A 15,142-nucleotide genomic window follows, 5' to 3' on the forward strand; every position below is an offset into this window, starting at 1 on the left:
GAGGTGAGTATTAGAAAATTAATGTTGATTGTGGAGGTGAGTATTAGAAAATTAATTTTAAATTGAAAATTACATTTGTCCAATACTTAACTGCACAATCAACATTTGCCGATTCCCCACATTTAGCTGGATGGGGGGAAACGGTCAGTTTGATGCTAGGAAGGTTGCCTGAATTGTAGCTTACCTTGATTGACTTCTGACGATGTGTCACAGCATAATTGTCAGTTCGTCAGTTAGTAGCCATGTCAGGGCCAAGTCCATAGGGAGCTAGTGTCTAGGAATCTTCTATGGTCGCTCTGTTGACGAAGCTACAGGCATAGTGGTCCTCTCCCAACTGTCTGGTCATGTTTCGGACACTTACGACTTGTGAGAGAGGTCCTGTACTCAGCAATCTAGACCCTCCAAGGTGTCACTTCCGTTGAAGGGGTTCGATTGGTGGTACATGCGTCCTGCATTCAACAATCTAAGCCTTTCAAGGTGTCACTTCCATTGAAAGGGTTCAGTAGTTGATGCTAGAGGACCTGAGCTTAACGATTCTGCCTCTCAAGGTGTCACTTCCATTAAAGAGGGTTTAATCGTCAGTGCATGTGAAGGTATGACGTAATAATTCCATCTCCCCAGTCAAGTTCAGCGTAGAGGAGAGGAAACGGTGATGACAGTGGTTAAGCAATGACTCCGCCTGCTGCCACAATGGGACCTAAGGAACGGACATTATCATATACTAATTCTACATCTTTTCAGTAAAATGATGAAAAAACCGAGTTAGACCTCCACGTTGCAGCCTTCAGAATAGAAGACATTGATGTATTGGTCCAAAAACGCACCAAAGTAGCCATACCCCTAATACTGTGGGCTCCTGATGCTTTACCTTGAGAGTTGATGATGTGGGGGATGTCCCCGGTGCACGCTTAATGACCTGTCTAAGAAGGAAGGCCATCGCATTCTTTGACAAGGTTTTGTTAGGGCACTTTTATTGGGCACAGCAGTGTCTCTTCGTCGTCTCTACCCATTCTCTCCGAGAGGGATATCAGAACGAATTCCCAAGGAAGTGGATTGTTCAATAACTCAATTTTTGCTCTTGAATTCTGGCAAATAATGCAAAACAAACTCTCTTCCCCTCCAAGCCACCCGCGCTGAAAGTGCCTGTAATTCCCCAACACTTTTTGCAGTTGCCAAGGCTACAAGGAAAAGTGCCTTCATGGACAAGTTTCGAAGATCTGCTGATGCTAGTGGTTCATAAGGCTCCGTAGTTAAAGCCTTAAGGACCACGTCCAAGTCCCAAGGAGGAGCTGAAATCACCTTTTTAGGAATTTATATTTCGAAGGACCTAATGAGATCGGTAATGATTAGATCCTCAAGCATCTCCCTGAAGGCAAATCTGAAAACCGAGGATAACATAGCTCTATATCCCCTGATGGCTGGAACGGATAGACGTTTTTCCTTACGAAGGAATAACAGGAAATCTGCAATCTTGGCAACTGTCGGGTTTGAGACTGAGTGTTTTGAGTCCCTACACCACTTCCTGAATATCTTCCACTTGTACTGGTAATTTATACGAGTGGAAGGTCTTCGAGCGAAGGTAACTTGTTGGGCCACCTGCCTGGAGACTCCTCGAGCCCTGGCGACTCTGCAGATAGTCTCCATGCAGTCAGCTGAAGAGCTTGTGGTCTGAGATGAAACACGTGTCGATGAAGCTGTTTGAGGAGGTCCCGTCTGACAGGCAACCTCCTTGGGGTGTCTACTGACAGCTCTAAGAGGTCCACAAACCAGTCTTTATGAGGCCAGAATGGTGTGACCAGAGTAAGACTGCATCCTGTGGACTCCCTCAGTTTGTGCAGTATGTTCCTTATCAGAGGAAACGGAGGGAATGCATATCCCTGAAGATGCCTCCAGTCCTGAAGCATAGTATCTGTTCCCACTGATCCCGGATCGATGTGAGGACTGAAGTAAGCCTGAAGTCTGTGGTTCATTGCGGTGGCAAACATATCCACCGTTGCTGGCCACGGATAAACCAAATCGTCCACCACTTGCTGATGAATGGTCCATTTGGAGTTTAAGATCTGATCTCTTCGACTCAGAGCATCTGCTATCACGTTCGCCTTGCCCATGATGAACTGAGGCATGAGAGTCACGCTCTTTCCCTCTGCCCAGGCCAGAATCTCTTGGGCAAGACTGTCCAACTTCTGGGACCTCGTCCCTCCTTCCTTCCTTATGTAAGAAATAGCCGTCGAGTTGTCGGCGAACACTGCGACGACTGTTGAAGAGCACAGATGGTTGAAGTGACAGAGAACAAGCTGTATTGCTCTGAATTCTCTCCAGTTGATAGATTCATCCAATTCCTGTGCTGTCCATGTCCCCGACATGAACTGGTCCCCTATTGATGACCCCCATCCGGAATCCAAAGCATCTGAAAACAACATGATATCTGGAAGAGGAGTTGACAAGAGAAGACCTTGATTCAAGTTCACTGGATTTGACCACCAGATTAGATTCTGTCTGATCGTCTCTGTCCGTTGAACCTGAAAATGATGATCCTCTTGATCCCAAAGATTGTGGAGTTGGTGTTGCAGTGGTCTGATTCTCCTCCTTCCTCTGGGAACTAACAGAATTAGCGACGACAGGAGGCTGATGAGTCTCATCCAAAGATTGGCTGGAGATGCGTTTGTCGTTAAAAATAATTTGATGCATTCCTGAAGAGTCCGGATGCGATCTTGTGTCGGGAAAGCCTTCAAAATTGAGGAGTCAATCTTCATTCCCAGATAGATGGAAACTTGACTGGGGATTAGGGTCGACTTCTCTAAGTTGATCTGAATGCCCAGTTTGTTGCAGAATCTCAGGACTACATCCCTCGTGTAGATGGCTTCCTGTTCTGAGCTCGACAGGAATAGCCAATCGTCCAAATATCTCACCATTCTTATGCCTCTCTTGTGGAGGGCGGCTCCCACAGGTGCCATAAGACGAGTGAAGACCTGTGTAGCTGTCGTTAGGCCAAAGCAGAGAACTTTGAACTGCCATACCTCCTGTTCCCAGCAAAACCTCAGTAGATATCGGGACTGAGGGTGGATGGGAACTTGGAGATACGCATCTTTCAGGTCGAGTGAGAAGAACCAGTCATCCCGTCTGACCGCCAAAAGGACCGACCTTGGAGTCTCCATTTTGAAATAAGTTTTCATTAGGAAATGATTCAGACAAGAGAGGTCTCTGATGGGTCTCCAAGAACCGGAAGCCTTTTTGACGATAAACATAAGGCTGTAAAAACCAAGGAATGGAAGTAAAGCTAATTCTATCGCTCCCTTTCTTGCCAGTTCCTCTAACTCTGCCTGAAGAGCTCTTCCCTTCTCTGACGACTCCTGGTACGAGTTGAATGCTATTGGAATGTTTGATAATGGAGGAGGCTGGCTGAGGGGAATCCTGTACCCGTAGCTCAGAACTTGAATGACCCAAGGGTCTGGATCCAGGTCCTCCCAGGCTTGCCAGTGGTGTTGAAGGCAGCCTCTTATCTTTAAACACGAGGACTGGCGTCCCTATGGACGAAAACCCTTGCCGACTGTCTTTGGCTTTCTTTGTCCTCTATGTGCTGATGTCGAGCTAGTAGAAGGTTGAGGTTGTAGAAGGATGGGAAGATGAGATTCCTGGGTCTTGATAACCTGTCCTCGGCTTCTTGTATGTTGAAGTTTGGAAGCTGACCTTTCTCTTCTCACCTACCGACCAAGGGCTGTCTGGGCACTGGTTTTGGCTGGATAGGTCTTTGCGCTTGGGCTACTGTCCTTAAAAGCAATGATTGAATCTTGTCCTCCCTTGTCTCTTTAGCTTGAGATGTGCCCTCTCCAGGTATGATGCAAGTGTGTCCTAATTGTACAACTGCTCTGCAAAGAGAGGGGAAGCCCTCAACGCTCTCTTTTGAATGTCAGAGAGAGATGGAGGGGCATGGGACAAGAAGTCCCTCCACCGTGAAGTCAGATATGCTTCTTGAAGACATCTCTATCATGGATGACTTAATGGAGAGGTTTATGGAGTTGTCCAACTGATTGTAAAGGGGTCGGCACTGCTCCAAGGCTCCTGGTTCTGACAGAAGGCCCATCAGTGAACACCAAAGCCATCCCATCATGTTCAGATTCTCGTGAACTGTTCTAGTCGACACCTCGAGCTTGGCACAATCCTCCAAAGAAACACCCACTAACGATTTATGGTTTTTCTGGAGGTTGGTCATATCCTCCCATGAGGAATTAAGAGGCACTGGAGATGGAGCTGGAGGATCCTCTCCAATAGCTAAATAGGCCCTCCTGTTTTTAGCCAAGATAGAAGATGGAAAGTGAGGCTTGTCACCTTTCGCATACTCTGCCAACTTCTTGGTGACCACTTGTCTTCCAAGTCTGAGAAATTCTCCTGTCGACTAGCGTGGAATAGGAATCCGTTTCTATGACTGAAGAGTGTCCTCCAAAAATCTGGATACCGAAGGGAACTCGCCAGGTTCCTGCACTGTAATGGTCAATTTTGACTCCACTAAAGCCTCTTGGGTGAAGGCAATCATCCTTCGCAAAGCAGATGATAGAATATCACCCTCCTCCAAGCCTTGGATGTCATCCCCAACCTCTGGAGCAAACCTCCTGGCTGCCCTCATGATGGCCAACGGCTCTGATGATGAGGCCCCCTCTTGAGAGGTTCGCGAAGGAGAAGACAATGAAGGAGCCATGACTGGAGACCAATCTGGTGCAGCATGTACCTGGGCTTCAACCCTACCCTTCTTAAGACCATCAGGGTGTTCCTTAGAACCTCTCACAATCATATTTTCTCGATTACCAGGGGAATGGGAAGCAATAGCATTCCCTACACATCCACCCTGTAGCTGGAGAGTGCTGCTCTCTCCCAAAACCCTCCCTGACGAACCCTCCTCCGATACAGGTCAAATGGAGGTTACCTGAAGGGCATTATCCTAACAAGGAAGACTGGAAGGTGCAGTCAACTGTGACCCTGCTTGCCCCCTTCCGGTCTGGTTGAAGCATCTGCCATTGTCACTACCCCTAACATCTAACTCTGAGCTAATAGGGGAGTGCGACATTACTCCGGACCTGCTCTGCATCGGGGCGGGCTCACACCCAGAACCCGTTAGGGCCGGTTCAGCATGAGTCCTTCCTTCAGCACAGGGTGGAATGGGGAGACCCAGAGCAGAACCGAGGGAGCTGAAAAGAGTAGTTAGAGTGCCTAATTGAGAGGCCACATTCTGAAGACCTGAGGGTAAGGTGTCAATTCTAGACTTAAACAGACCCCAATTGAGACCCCCAACGTTATTCTGCTGCGGCAACACACTCTTCAAGGGTCACTGACCCTGTTACACTAAGTCCAACCGGGGAAGGGGACCGAACACATTGCTCACCTGACATGTTGATCACCTCAGACAATACAGACATACGGTCACACTCACCTGACCCCTAACCAATCGAGTTAGATCTAGTCGGATTACCCGATGCCAGTCGTTCCATTGAACCCTCCCTAAGTCTTTGCTTAGAAAGACTTTTCTTAGCCAAGGTAGTCATATGATTAACATACACCTGTCTCTCACCGAGAGACCAAGTGTTATATTCGTCACAAACATCAGTCAGGTTACAATTAACTCCCCTACAATTAACACACAATGAGTGGTTATCAAATGAAAATTTTCGACTTAGCTTAGCCTTGCGGCATGAAGTACAATGGGAAGGTCGGTCTAAAGTCAAAGGATGGTCAATCTGGTCCATGTCTGATAAAGAACTCCAAGTTCGATCAATGTCCAATCGATGTTGAATACTTATTCACGAGTTGAAAGCACTGAATAGTTGTCGTTAAGAAGCAAGCTTCCTAGCTGAATGAAAAAATGTAAAAGCCCGAAGAGGTAAACAAGACGTCTGCTCACACCGGCAGCAAGATCAAAAGTGGTGATTCCTGGTGGTGAGGTCTACAGGAAGGATACCACATAAGTCCCGAGCATCCTTGGTCGCCTTACATTGTTATGCTATCGCTCTGGACTCAAAAATTGAGCCGGCAGATCGCTCTTGTTAGAACAGATGGCGACCAAATCAAATATGATAGTTGGATAACTAGCAAACGACATGTATAGACAATTATAAGAATTTTACTATGCTGCGTCGGCCTACCAGCTCATTAAATTAACGGAATCTTAGATAATTCTTATCATCAATTAACATGAACATTTTTAAATTAACTGATATAATTGTTCTTCAATCGGGACTTAGTGTGTATATTATACTTACATAAATGGATTAGAGTAAATTAAATTGGAAGCAACTTGCTGTAACAAGATCTATCGGCAAATGTTGATTGTGCAGTTGAGTATTAGACAAAGGGGTTGTGTTGGCTTATTGGAACCGTCCCTACCTGGTATTCTGCTGGACTGGAGGTTCGAGTCCCAGCCGAGCTCTATAATTTCTAGTAGTGTCTGCAACCTCTCAATCCTTGTGAGCTAAGGATGAGGAGTTGGGGGAAGTCTATAAGTCTACCTGCTGAGTCATCAGCAGCAGATGATGTGGTACATTAGTGATTCGGATCAAGTGACTGACATGGATGTGCAAATTATATCGATTATGTATGGATACAAATGGAGGCAGCAAAAAGACAAATTGCTTTAGTATTAGGTAAAACTAATATAGGAAACTATAAGAATTATAGGGGCCTACCTTTATGTGGTTATACTAGGAAATAAGCGAGGTAGGATTTGGGATGGGATTAGGGTAGACGATTCAAGGATTGAAGTAAGATCATGGCTTTAGATAAAAATTGAACTGTTATGTATTTCAACGGGATCATATCGTTACATTGTTTGCTGATTTATATTCCAGTTTTAGTATAATTGTATAAATTTTCCAGCTTTGAATTCTACAGTCGTAAATATTGGATTCAGTATCAAAAGATTGTTTGCTTCTGAAATAACTATGCAAATATGTGTGTAGTCGTGTATTTCTCAGTATATATATATATATATATATATATATATATATATATATATATATATATATATATATATATATATATATATATATATATATATATGTTTCGTCAGTCCGAACTGGTCCATTGTAGGACGAAGGCCTCACTGAAGTTCTTCCACTCCCGTCTTTTTATTGTATTTCTATGCCAATCTAAACCAGCAAATTTTCTTAGCTTGTCAATCCATCGTCTTATCTTCCTTCCCCTGCTTCTTTTGATATCTCTAGGGACCCATTCTGTTATTCTTAATGTCCATCAATTATCTGTTATTGTCATTATATGTCCTACCCATGTCCATTTCTTTTTCTTGCGTGTTGTTAGAATATCCTCTACTTCAGTTTCCTTTTGTATTCATGTTGCTCTTTTTATGTCTCTTAGTGTTATTCCCATTACTGATCTAATTATTGCTCTTTTGAGTTCCAACTAGCTTATATTCCACGGCTTTAGTATGGCTCCAAGTTTACGATGCGATATCTATATGATGATATATAAATGTATACGTGTATGTATATGTAAGTATGTATGTATATATATATATATATATATGTGTGTGTGTGTGTATATGTATGTATGTATACATACATATACATACACGTATACATTAATATATCATCATATCATCATCAGCCGTTGCTAGTCCACAGCAAAACTAAGTTCTAAGACATGTCCTCCCACTGACGTCTAATTATTATTATTGTGTGTGTTTGTGTGCATGTTCGTGCACGCACGGGCGCACGTTTACAAAGAAACCCATGGATAACAGAATATACCTCCCCTACAATTATTCTTATCATAATAAGAGAAATAATAAATGTTCATAAAATATGAATACATCTGTCATGAAAAGTATGAAATAGGTATTGAAATTTAATTAGCAGTCGAGTACACTATGAAAAATATTCTTGATATGTATTTTGAAATTCATTTGGACATGTTCCCTTGAAAATGAAATGCAATTAAAATAAAACCTTTTAGTAAAACCTGAAAAATATCATTGCCTTTGTTTTATGAACCCTTATAATGAACTCTATCCTTTTGACAGGCAAGATTCACTGGGTACATTCCGTTTTCTTTGACTGGTATTTTACCCTCTGTTACCATTTCTGAAACATTTGACTATTTCTAAAATGTCCTTCTGCTTATATTTATTATTTCTCTCATTAAAACTTCTTAAAGTTATAGTATAAATACTTTATATTCGTTATTGCTGGGACATTGTACTAGATTCCCTTCATTGGTGTAATCATTTCCAATTACCTATCAGAGGGTTCCTGCACTTTATATAAGCTACTAATGAACCCTTGTTATGTATCTATAACCTTTAGCGCTTATATAAGTTGAAATCATTCTCTGGGGGACAGATTGGTCTTTCATGTGATCTGTAATCAGTTAAATTACATGGGGAATGCCATCTCTTATCATCAGGACTTTTAGCTTCAGTCTGGTACTTTTCTCAAAACCTACTCTGAACAAATCAGTAGTCTTAGGATTGTATGATTCAGCGCTGTTCATTCCTAGGATTGTATGATTCAGCGCTGTTCATTCTTATGGTCATATCCATACACCAACTATCGAGAATTGGTCCAGGGCAGAAAACTTCCAAAACAGTACACACTTCATAAAGATGCAAATAGGATCATCAACACTGAATCGAATACCCCCTACACACTTTGCATCATTGATTCTTGCAGACTCTTGCACTCTGTACCAACCGTGTGTCACACGATCGCACATGTTAAATACAGCGCCCTGATCTAGAGAGGCGAACTGTAGGCGGGGCATCTGGCAGGAGATAAGCAGGTTTTAGACGATCAATGGAGACCCAGTTTTCTTTTCCACTCAGTTGCTTTGATCCTGTTTTTGAGTCACAACCTTCTCTCGGATCGTCACATTGGTGACCCCGGAAGTCAACTCGCTCCTCCCGCCTTCCACCCTCCCTCACCCCTCCGTTCTTTGTACTATGGCGGACTCTACGGAAGTTGGCGCTGTAGCTGCCCCATTGAAACTTTCGTCATTCCCCAGAGGAGAGGCATTTGCTTGGTTTCAGCGCGCAGGAGTCCAGTTTCGCATCAAGGGCGTGACTCTCTCAACCACCAAAGCAGATTACTTTCTCGCTGTGATACCCGAGGACACCTTCCCGGAAATATCTGACTGGCTTTGTGAACAAAGAGACACCCCAATAGCATATGACGCCCTCAAAACATACCTTCTGCAGCAGTACTCGCCGTCGCCAGCCGCCCATATAGCAAAGCTTTTTCAGCTCTCTCAACAACCGTTGGGGGACCAAAGGGCTTCGCATGCCCTCTGGGAAATGACCAGTATCGCTCGCCTGCAACCTGCCGCAGACGGCTCTCCTCGTGAGGTGAACCTAATTTGTGCCCTTTGGATACGCAGTTTGCCCGAATCTGTACACGATGCCATACCCAATGTCGATAGTTTACCCATAAAGGCCTTGATGGCCAAAGCCAATGCCCTTATGGACAGCCACTTCAAGACCTCTATCAACGCCTCCACTCCTAACGAAGAGGACACCTATTCAACGTCAATCGAAGCTGACGCGAATGCCGTAGGACATACACGCCTACCCTGTGACGTGCCGAAGCGGCGACAAAGCCACCTACCACTCGCTCGCGCCCCAACCAACAACTTCTACAGCCACTTACTACCTCCCATCAGTGGCAGGTTTGCTACTACCACTACAGATTCGGGGCAACTGCAAAGAAATGTGCCAAGGATTGTCAGTGGCCAAAAAATGTGTAAGTGTTTCTAATCTTTTCTTTTTACATGATGCAGGAATGGGCGTGCGATTTTTGGTAGACACGGGTGCTTGTCGTTCTCTTTTGCCAAGGGAACTCTTCAGGACACGACGTAGTCTGTCTACATCTGCCGACATCCGCTTGGTAGCTGCCCACAGATCTGCGATACCCACCTACGGTTACAAGAACCTCAAATTATCATTTGGAAATGTTAAATTTAATTGGAAGATTCTCCTTGCTGACGTCACATTGCCAATCCTCGGTGCTGATTTCCTCTCTCATTTCCACCTTTTGGTTGATGTCGCTCACCAACAATTGGTCAACGCAGACTCGTACTTGTTGACACCTCTTCAACCCGCCCCTTCCAACCTCGCTCTCCACATCAGCGCACCCACGGATACCTACGCCCACCTCCTCATGCTGTACCCGGAAGTTTTCCATCCAGAACTTCGCCAAACGCCCACACCGCCTGCCAAGCACAGTATTCATCACCATATCAAGAAGACGGGACCCCCAGTCTTCGCAAAACTCAGACGTCTGGCCCCGGAACGATTGGCACCCGCCAAACAGACGTTCGCCGAAATGGAGGAAATGGGCCTTTGCCAAAAGGCCTCCAGCCCATGGTCGTCACCCTTACACATCGTTCTGAAGAAAGACGGCTTTCTCCATGCGGGGATTACAGGCGCCTGAACATGCAAACAGAACCGGATCACTACCCCCTCCCAAACATTGCCGACGTGACCTCCTACCTGCACAAAGTGAAGGTTTTCTCTACGCTCGACCTCCTGAAGGGGTATTATCAGGTGCCTATGAACCCCGAAGACATACCCAAGACCACCATCACCACTCCATTTGGTACATACACCTTCAATTACTCCTGTTTTGGCCTTCATAATGCTGGGGCCACGTTTCAAATCTCATGGATGGCATCTTAGGGGACCTCCCCTTCCGTGTATGTTATGTGGACACCATACTTGTGTTCTCCTCCTCAAAAGAGGAACACCTCCGTCACCTGTGTATCGTGCTCGACCGCCTGCAACAAAACGGCCTTGTAGTCCGGTACGACAAGTGTACCTTTGGCGTCAACAAAGTGTCGTTCTTAGGGCACCGCATCACTCCTGAAGGAGTCCATCCTCTCCCTGAGAAGGTAGCAGCCGTTAAGGACTTCCCCGCGCCCTTGACTGTCAAAGCTCTGCAGGAATTCTTGGGCATGATCAACTATTATCACCGTTTTCTCCCAGCTATTGCTGCCACTCTTGCTCCCCTCTACGCCTCCCTCAAGGGTAAGCCAAAGGACCTGAAGTGGGGTCCCCTTCAAGAAGCGGCCTTCTGCAATGCAAAGAAGGCCCTATCAACCGCTGCGGCTGTCACTTTTCCTATCCCACATGCCCCTCTCCTTCTCTCCATCAATGCCAGTGACGTCGCTATTGGTGCAGTACTCGAGCAGGTGGTCAACGGCTCGCCCCGCCCATTGGCCTTCTTCAGCAGAAAACTGTCCAAGGCAGAATCGGGTTATTCTACCTTCGATCGCGAATTGCTGGTGGTGCATTTGGCCGTCCATCACTTTTGCCATTTCTTAGAAGTTACGCCCTTCGTCATTCGCAGACCACATGCCTCTGGTGCACGCCTTCACTCGACAGTCTGACGCCTGGTCCGCCCGTCAACGCCGACATGTCTCCGCCGTGGCTGATTACAATTGCACCCTTTAATACGTCCCTGGGAAAATGAATCCCGTTGCCGATGCCCTGTCAAGAAACACGTTGGCTGCCGTTCAACTGGGATTGGATTACAACGCCTTGGCTGAAGCCCACAGTATGTCATTTTTAGGGGGGGAGCCATGTACCAACCGTGTGTCACACGATCGTACATGTTAAAGAGGGCGCCCTGATCTAGAGAGGCAAACTGTAGGCGGGTCATCAGGCAGGAGATAAGCAAGTTTTAGACGATCAATGGAGACCCAGTCGTCTTTGCCACTTCGTTGCTTTCATCCTGTCTTTGAGTCACAACCTTCTCTCGGCTCCTCACAGCTCTAAGGGTACTAATATACTTCGTTTCCAGTAGCGTTCACACACCAGCCTTACATGTCTTACTTGGGGTGCTTCTTTGGACATGATATATAAACTCATTTCGCCAACGTGCCATTGATAATAACTCAAAAATTTTGAAATACGCTCACCTTTTTACCACTTTTTCATTGTATCTGTTTCTCACATTTTTATTCCAGTGTTGTTATATATATAAGACACACGGCCAATTCCAATAATTTACATCTGTTTCCCCTGATGCAACTTCAACATCTACATTTCACCTCCATGAAGGTGGGTCTGATTCAACAAACATTCACACATTTCCACATTGGCTTCCTCGGATGGTTCAATTATTTTTCTAATATTCCTGCACAAACCATGAAAGATTTCTTGCCTTATATATTCCGTAATTCGGCTCTTTAATGAATCCTAGTATTGTTCAATATATTCACTTCAAGGAACATTTTATAATTCCACATTTTCCTTTATTCTATTTTCTTTATAATCCGACTCTTGTTAACATTTACTCTTCAAGTCTTACTTCTCTTCCGTTTGTTATTTTGAAATTTGTATCTACTTATTTTCAAAGTTTTATGGTTTATATATGAAAGATTTATTTCAATGTTGTTATTGTTCTTGACCTTCTCTTGCAGTTTTTCCTTACATCTTTTCCCCACAGGGCTATTTTCCCTGTTGAAGCCCTTGGGCTTATAACATCTTGCTTTTCCAACTAGGGTTTTAGCTTAGCAAGTAATAATAATAATAATAATAATAATAATAGTTTTGAAATTTAATCATCTAGAAATACCACAGTTTGACATTCAAATGACTATTATTTTTTCTAACCCGTCACTGCATGGTGATAATGATGGTGATAATGATAATGGTAATGATGATGGTGACAACATTGACGAGGATGGTGATAGTGATGATAATGATAAAGATGATGATTTCGTTAAAAATGATAATGATAATAACGAACTTCTATTTATGTACGCTGTCATCACAAGCTTCTGTTTGGTTGACAAGGTTAACGATGTCAGTTCCAGCACTAATTAAATTAAACTGGCTGCCGGTAAAGGCAAGAATCGAATACAAGCTACTCTAACTAACGTATAAGATACTGAACCAAAATGAACCAAAATCTCTAAAAGAATGCCTTAAAAAACTAGAACTACAAACAAATGTTACCATAAGACACATGAGTGACAAACATAGACTATCTGAACCAAGAACAAATAGTAAATTTAGTGAAAGGGCTTTTAGCTTCTGTGCGCCTAGACATTGTAAAAAACTGCCAACTGAAATGAAGGACCTAAAGGGAACAATTGAATTTAAGAAGAAACTAAAGACATTGGAAGATGCTACAATAAAAGAATTGTATAAGTTATAATGAAAATGTTTCGTTTGATGATTGATATGGACCCGCCCGAGAAGTAGTTCACTCGACTTAAGTGGGGGGTTGGATTTAAACCCAAAACAAGTAACAAGTAAGAAACCAAGCTAGTTATTTTTTATACCCCTCCCCCCCTTACTCAAAATTTCTTGACATTTTTCGCTTTCCAGGCATTTGAAGAACCTACTAATTACTGTACAGGTGCAGGAGAGGTGCAGGACTGCATAATTTGGGTGTAAATGGAGAGTGTGCTCTTGTAAACAAATATATAAAAAATTTATTTCCTATTATGGATAGCATTGCCCTATTGGACAGGTCCAAGCCATGTGGGTGGGCTCAGTTTGTCTTTGTTTGTGAAGGGACCATACGCCGACAATTATATTACCACCCAATTTTAAGAAAATTATACACACACACACACAGACACACACACATATATATATATATATATATATATATATATATATATATATATATATATATATATATATATATATATATATATGGCTTATACATAATAAAAATCTTTCAGTGAAAATTCTAATACCACCTGATATTTACTTTTAATTTCATATATATATATATATATATATATATATATATATATATATATATATATATATATATATATATTATACAGTATACTGTATAATATATATATATATATATATATATATATATATATATATTTATATATATATTAAATTAAAAGACGATCCTGTTCATGATTTCTACAGCTATTGCAATAAAACTCACTACAAATGAAGTTTAGCATCTAGAGAAAAAATACTTGATACCAGATTTTCTATAAAACAAATCTAAAATTGTATACTTTTATTTTTCCCAGCTTTTCTCAGACTTTCTAATTTGGTACAATAGCCTTTCCATTAATAAAACTAAACTGTAAATAAAATCATTTTTTCCTACGCATGAAATGGAGAAAAAAAAAATACTTTAAAGGTACATTTGTAGTTTTCTGATGTCCCCAAAATTCCTCATTAACATTATTTTAAACGATTTCAAGTTATTGTCCTTTTTTCCTCTTCGACGCAATATCTGCATTTAAAATTGATCTAAAACTAAGAAAATCTTCACAGATAGAAGTAAAAACATCATGAAACTTAAAACAGCTGTATACAAGTAAGATTTTTTTTTTTTAATTTCCAAGATTCGTCGTTTATTAATAAAGGTTCTAAATCATACGAGAGCAAAATGCATAATTTCTAAAATAAAGTTTTAACACTCACCAAGAAGTAATTCTGAACTATGACATCGATCTCTTCTTACATTCTCGGAGTACCATGTCCCAACTTTTCACATTTTAGTTATAAGTCGTGTACTTTTCGTATCCAAATCCAATTGTCAAAAACTCTCGACATCTGCTTGATTCTACAACACAAATACTGACTTGTTACGTCGATCTGTGACTTTGATATAATGCGAGGAGAGTCAGTTGATAGAGAGGCCCATTGTCTGTAAGCGAAGTCTATAAGCAGTTCACTTGTTTCTCTTGACATTACTATTGCTGGGACGAATAATAGCATAACTAACACGTTTTGGCATTTTGACAACACTTCACTTATATCACAACAATATACCAATGTTATTGTGAGTTATGAACACTCGTAAAACGGTAAATAACGGGGAAATGTAACACTGAAGGTAACAATTCGGTTTATAGGAAGTTACTAAAGTAACGTCGTCGTTGCTAATGCTACCGCGAGCCGTTGCCGTACTGGCTTGCTGCAGGGGCAGGTGCTGCTGTATCATTGCCAGACGCATGAAAGTAAATCAAAATTAATGAATAATTACGTCAGTGATAACTAAAATAACAGATGCAAATAAAATCTAAGTCCCCAACACTACTCACGCGGCTCAGAGCTTTAATAAAAGGCCGCTGGACTTTAAATAGTTTTCCGTTGTTTCTTTACATTTTGCCGTACAACTTGTCAGCGTGAAAGATACGATACCAGATATCCCTT

General features: G+C 42.5%; 1 protein-coding gene across 1 annotated transcript in view; it reads right to left on the reverse strand.

The window, feature by feature from the left end:
- Positions 1 to 14,858, reverse strand: part of LOC137654977 (cytosolic carboxypeptidase-like protein 5) — a 384,651-nt gene extending 369,793 nt beyond the window's left edge. Inside the window, exon 1 of the mRNA XM_068388877.1 lies at positions 14,408 to 14,858. The gene's annotated coding sequence lies outside the window, so the exon portion shown is untranslated. The remainder of the gene's footprint in view (positions 1 to 14,407) is intronic.
- Between the last annotated feature and the right edge of the window lie 284 nt (positions 14,859 to 15,142).

This window comes from Palaemon carinicauda, chromosome 16, assembly GCF_036898095.1.
Source record: "Palaemon carinicauda isolate YSFRI2023 chromosome 16, ASM3689809v2, whole genome shotgun sequence".
Taxonomy (NCBI): Eukaryota; Metazoa; Arthropoda; class Malacostraca; order Decapoda; family Palaemonidae; genus Palaemon; species Palaemon carinicauda.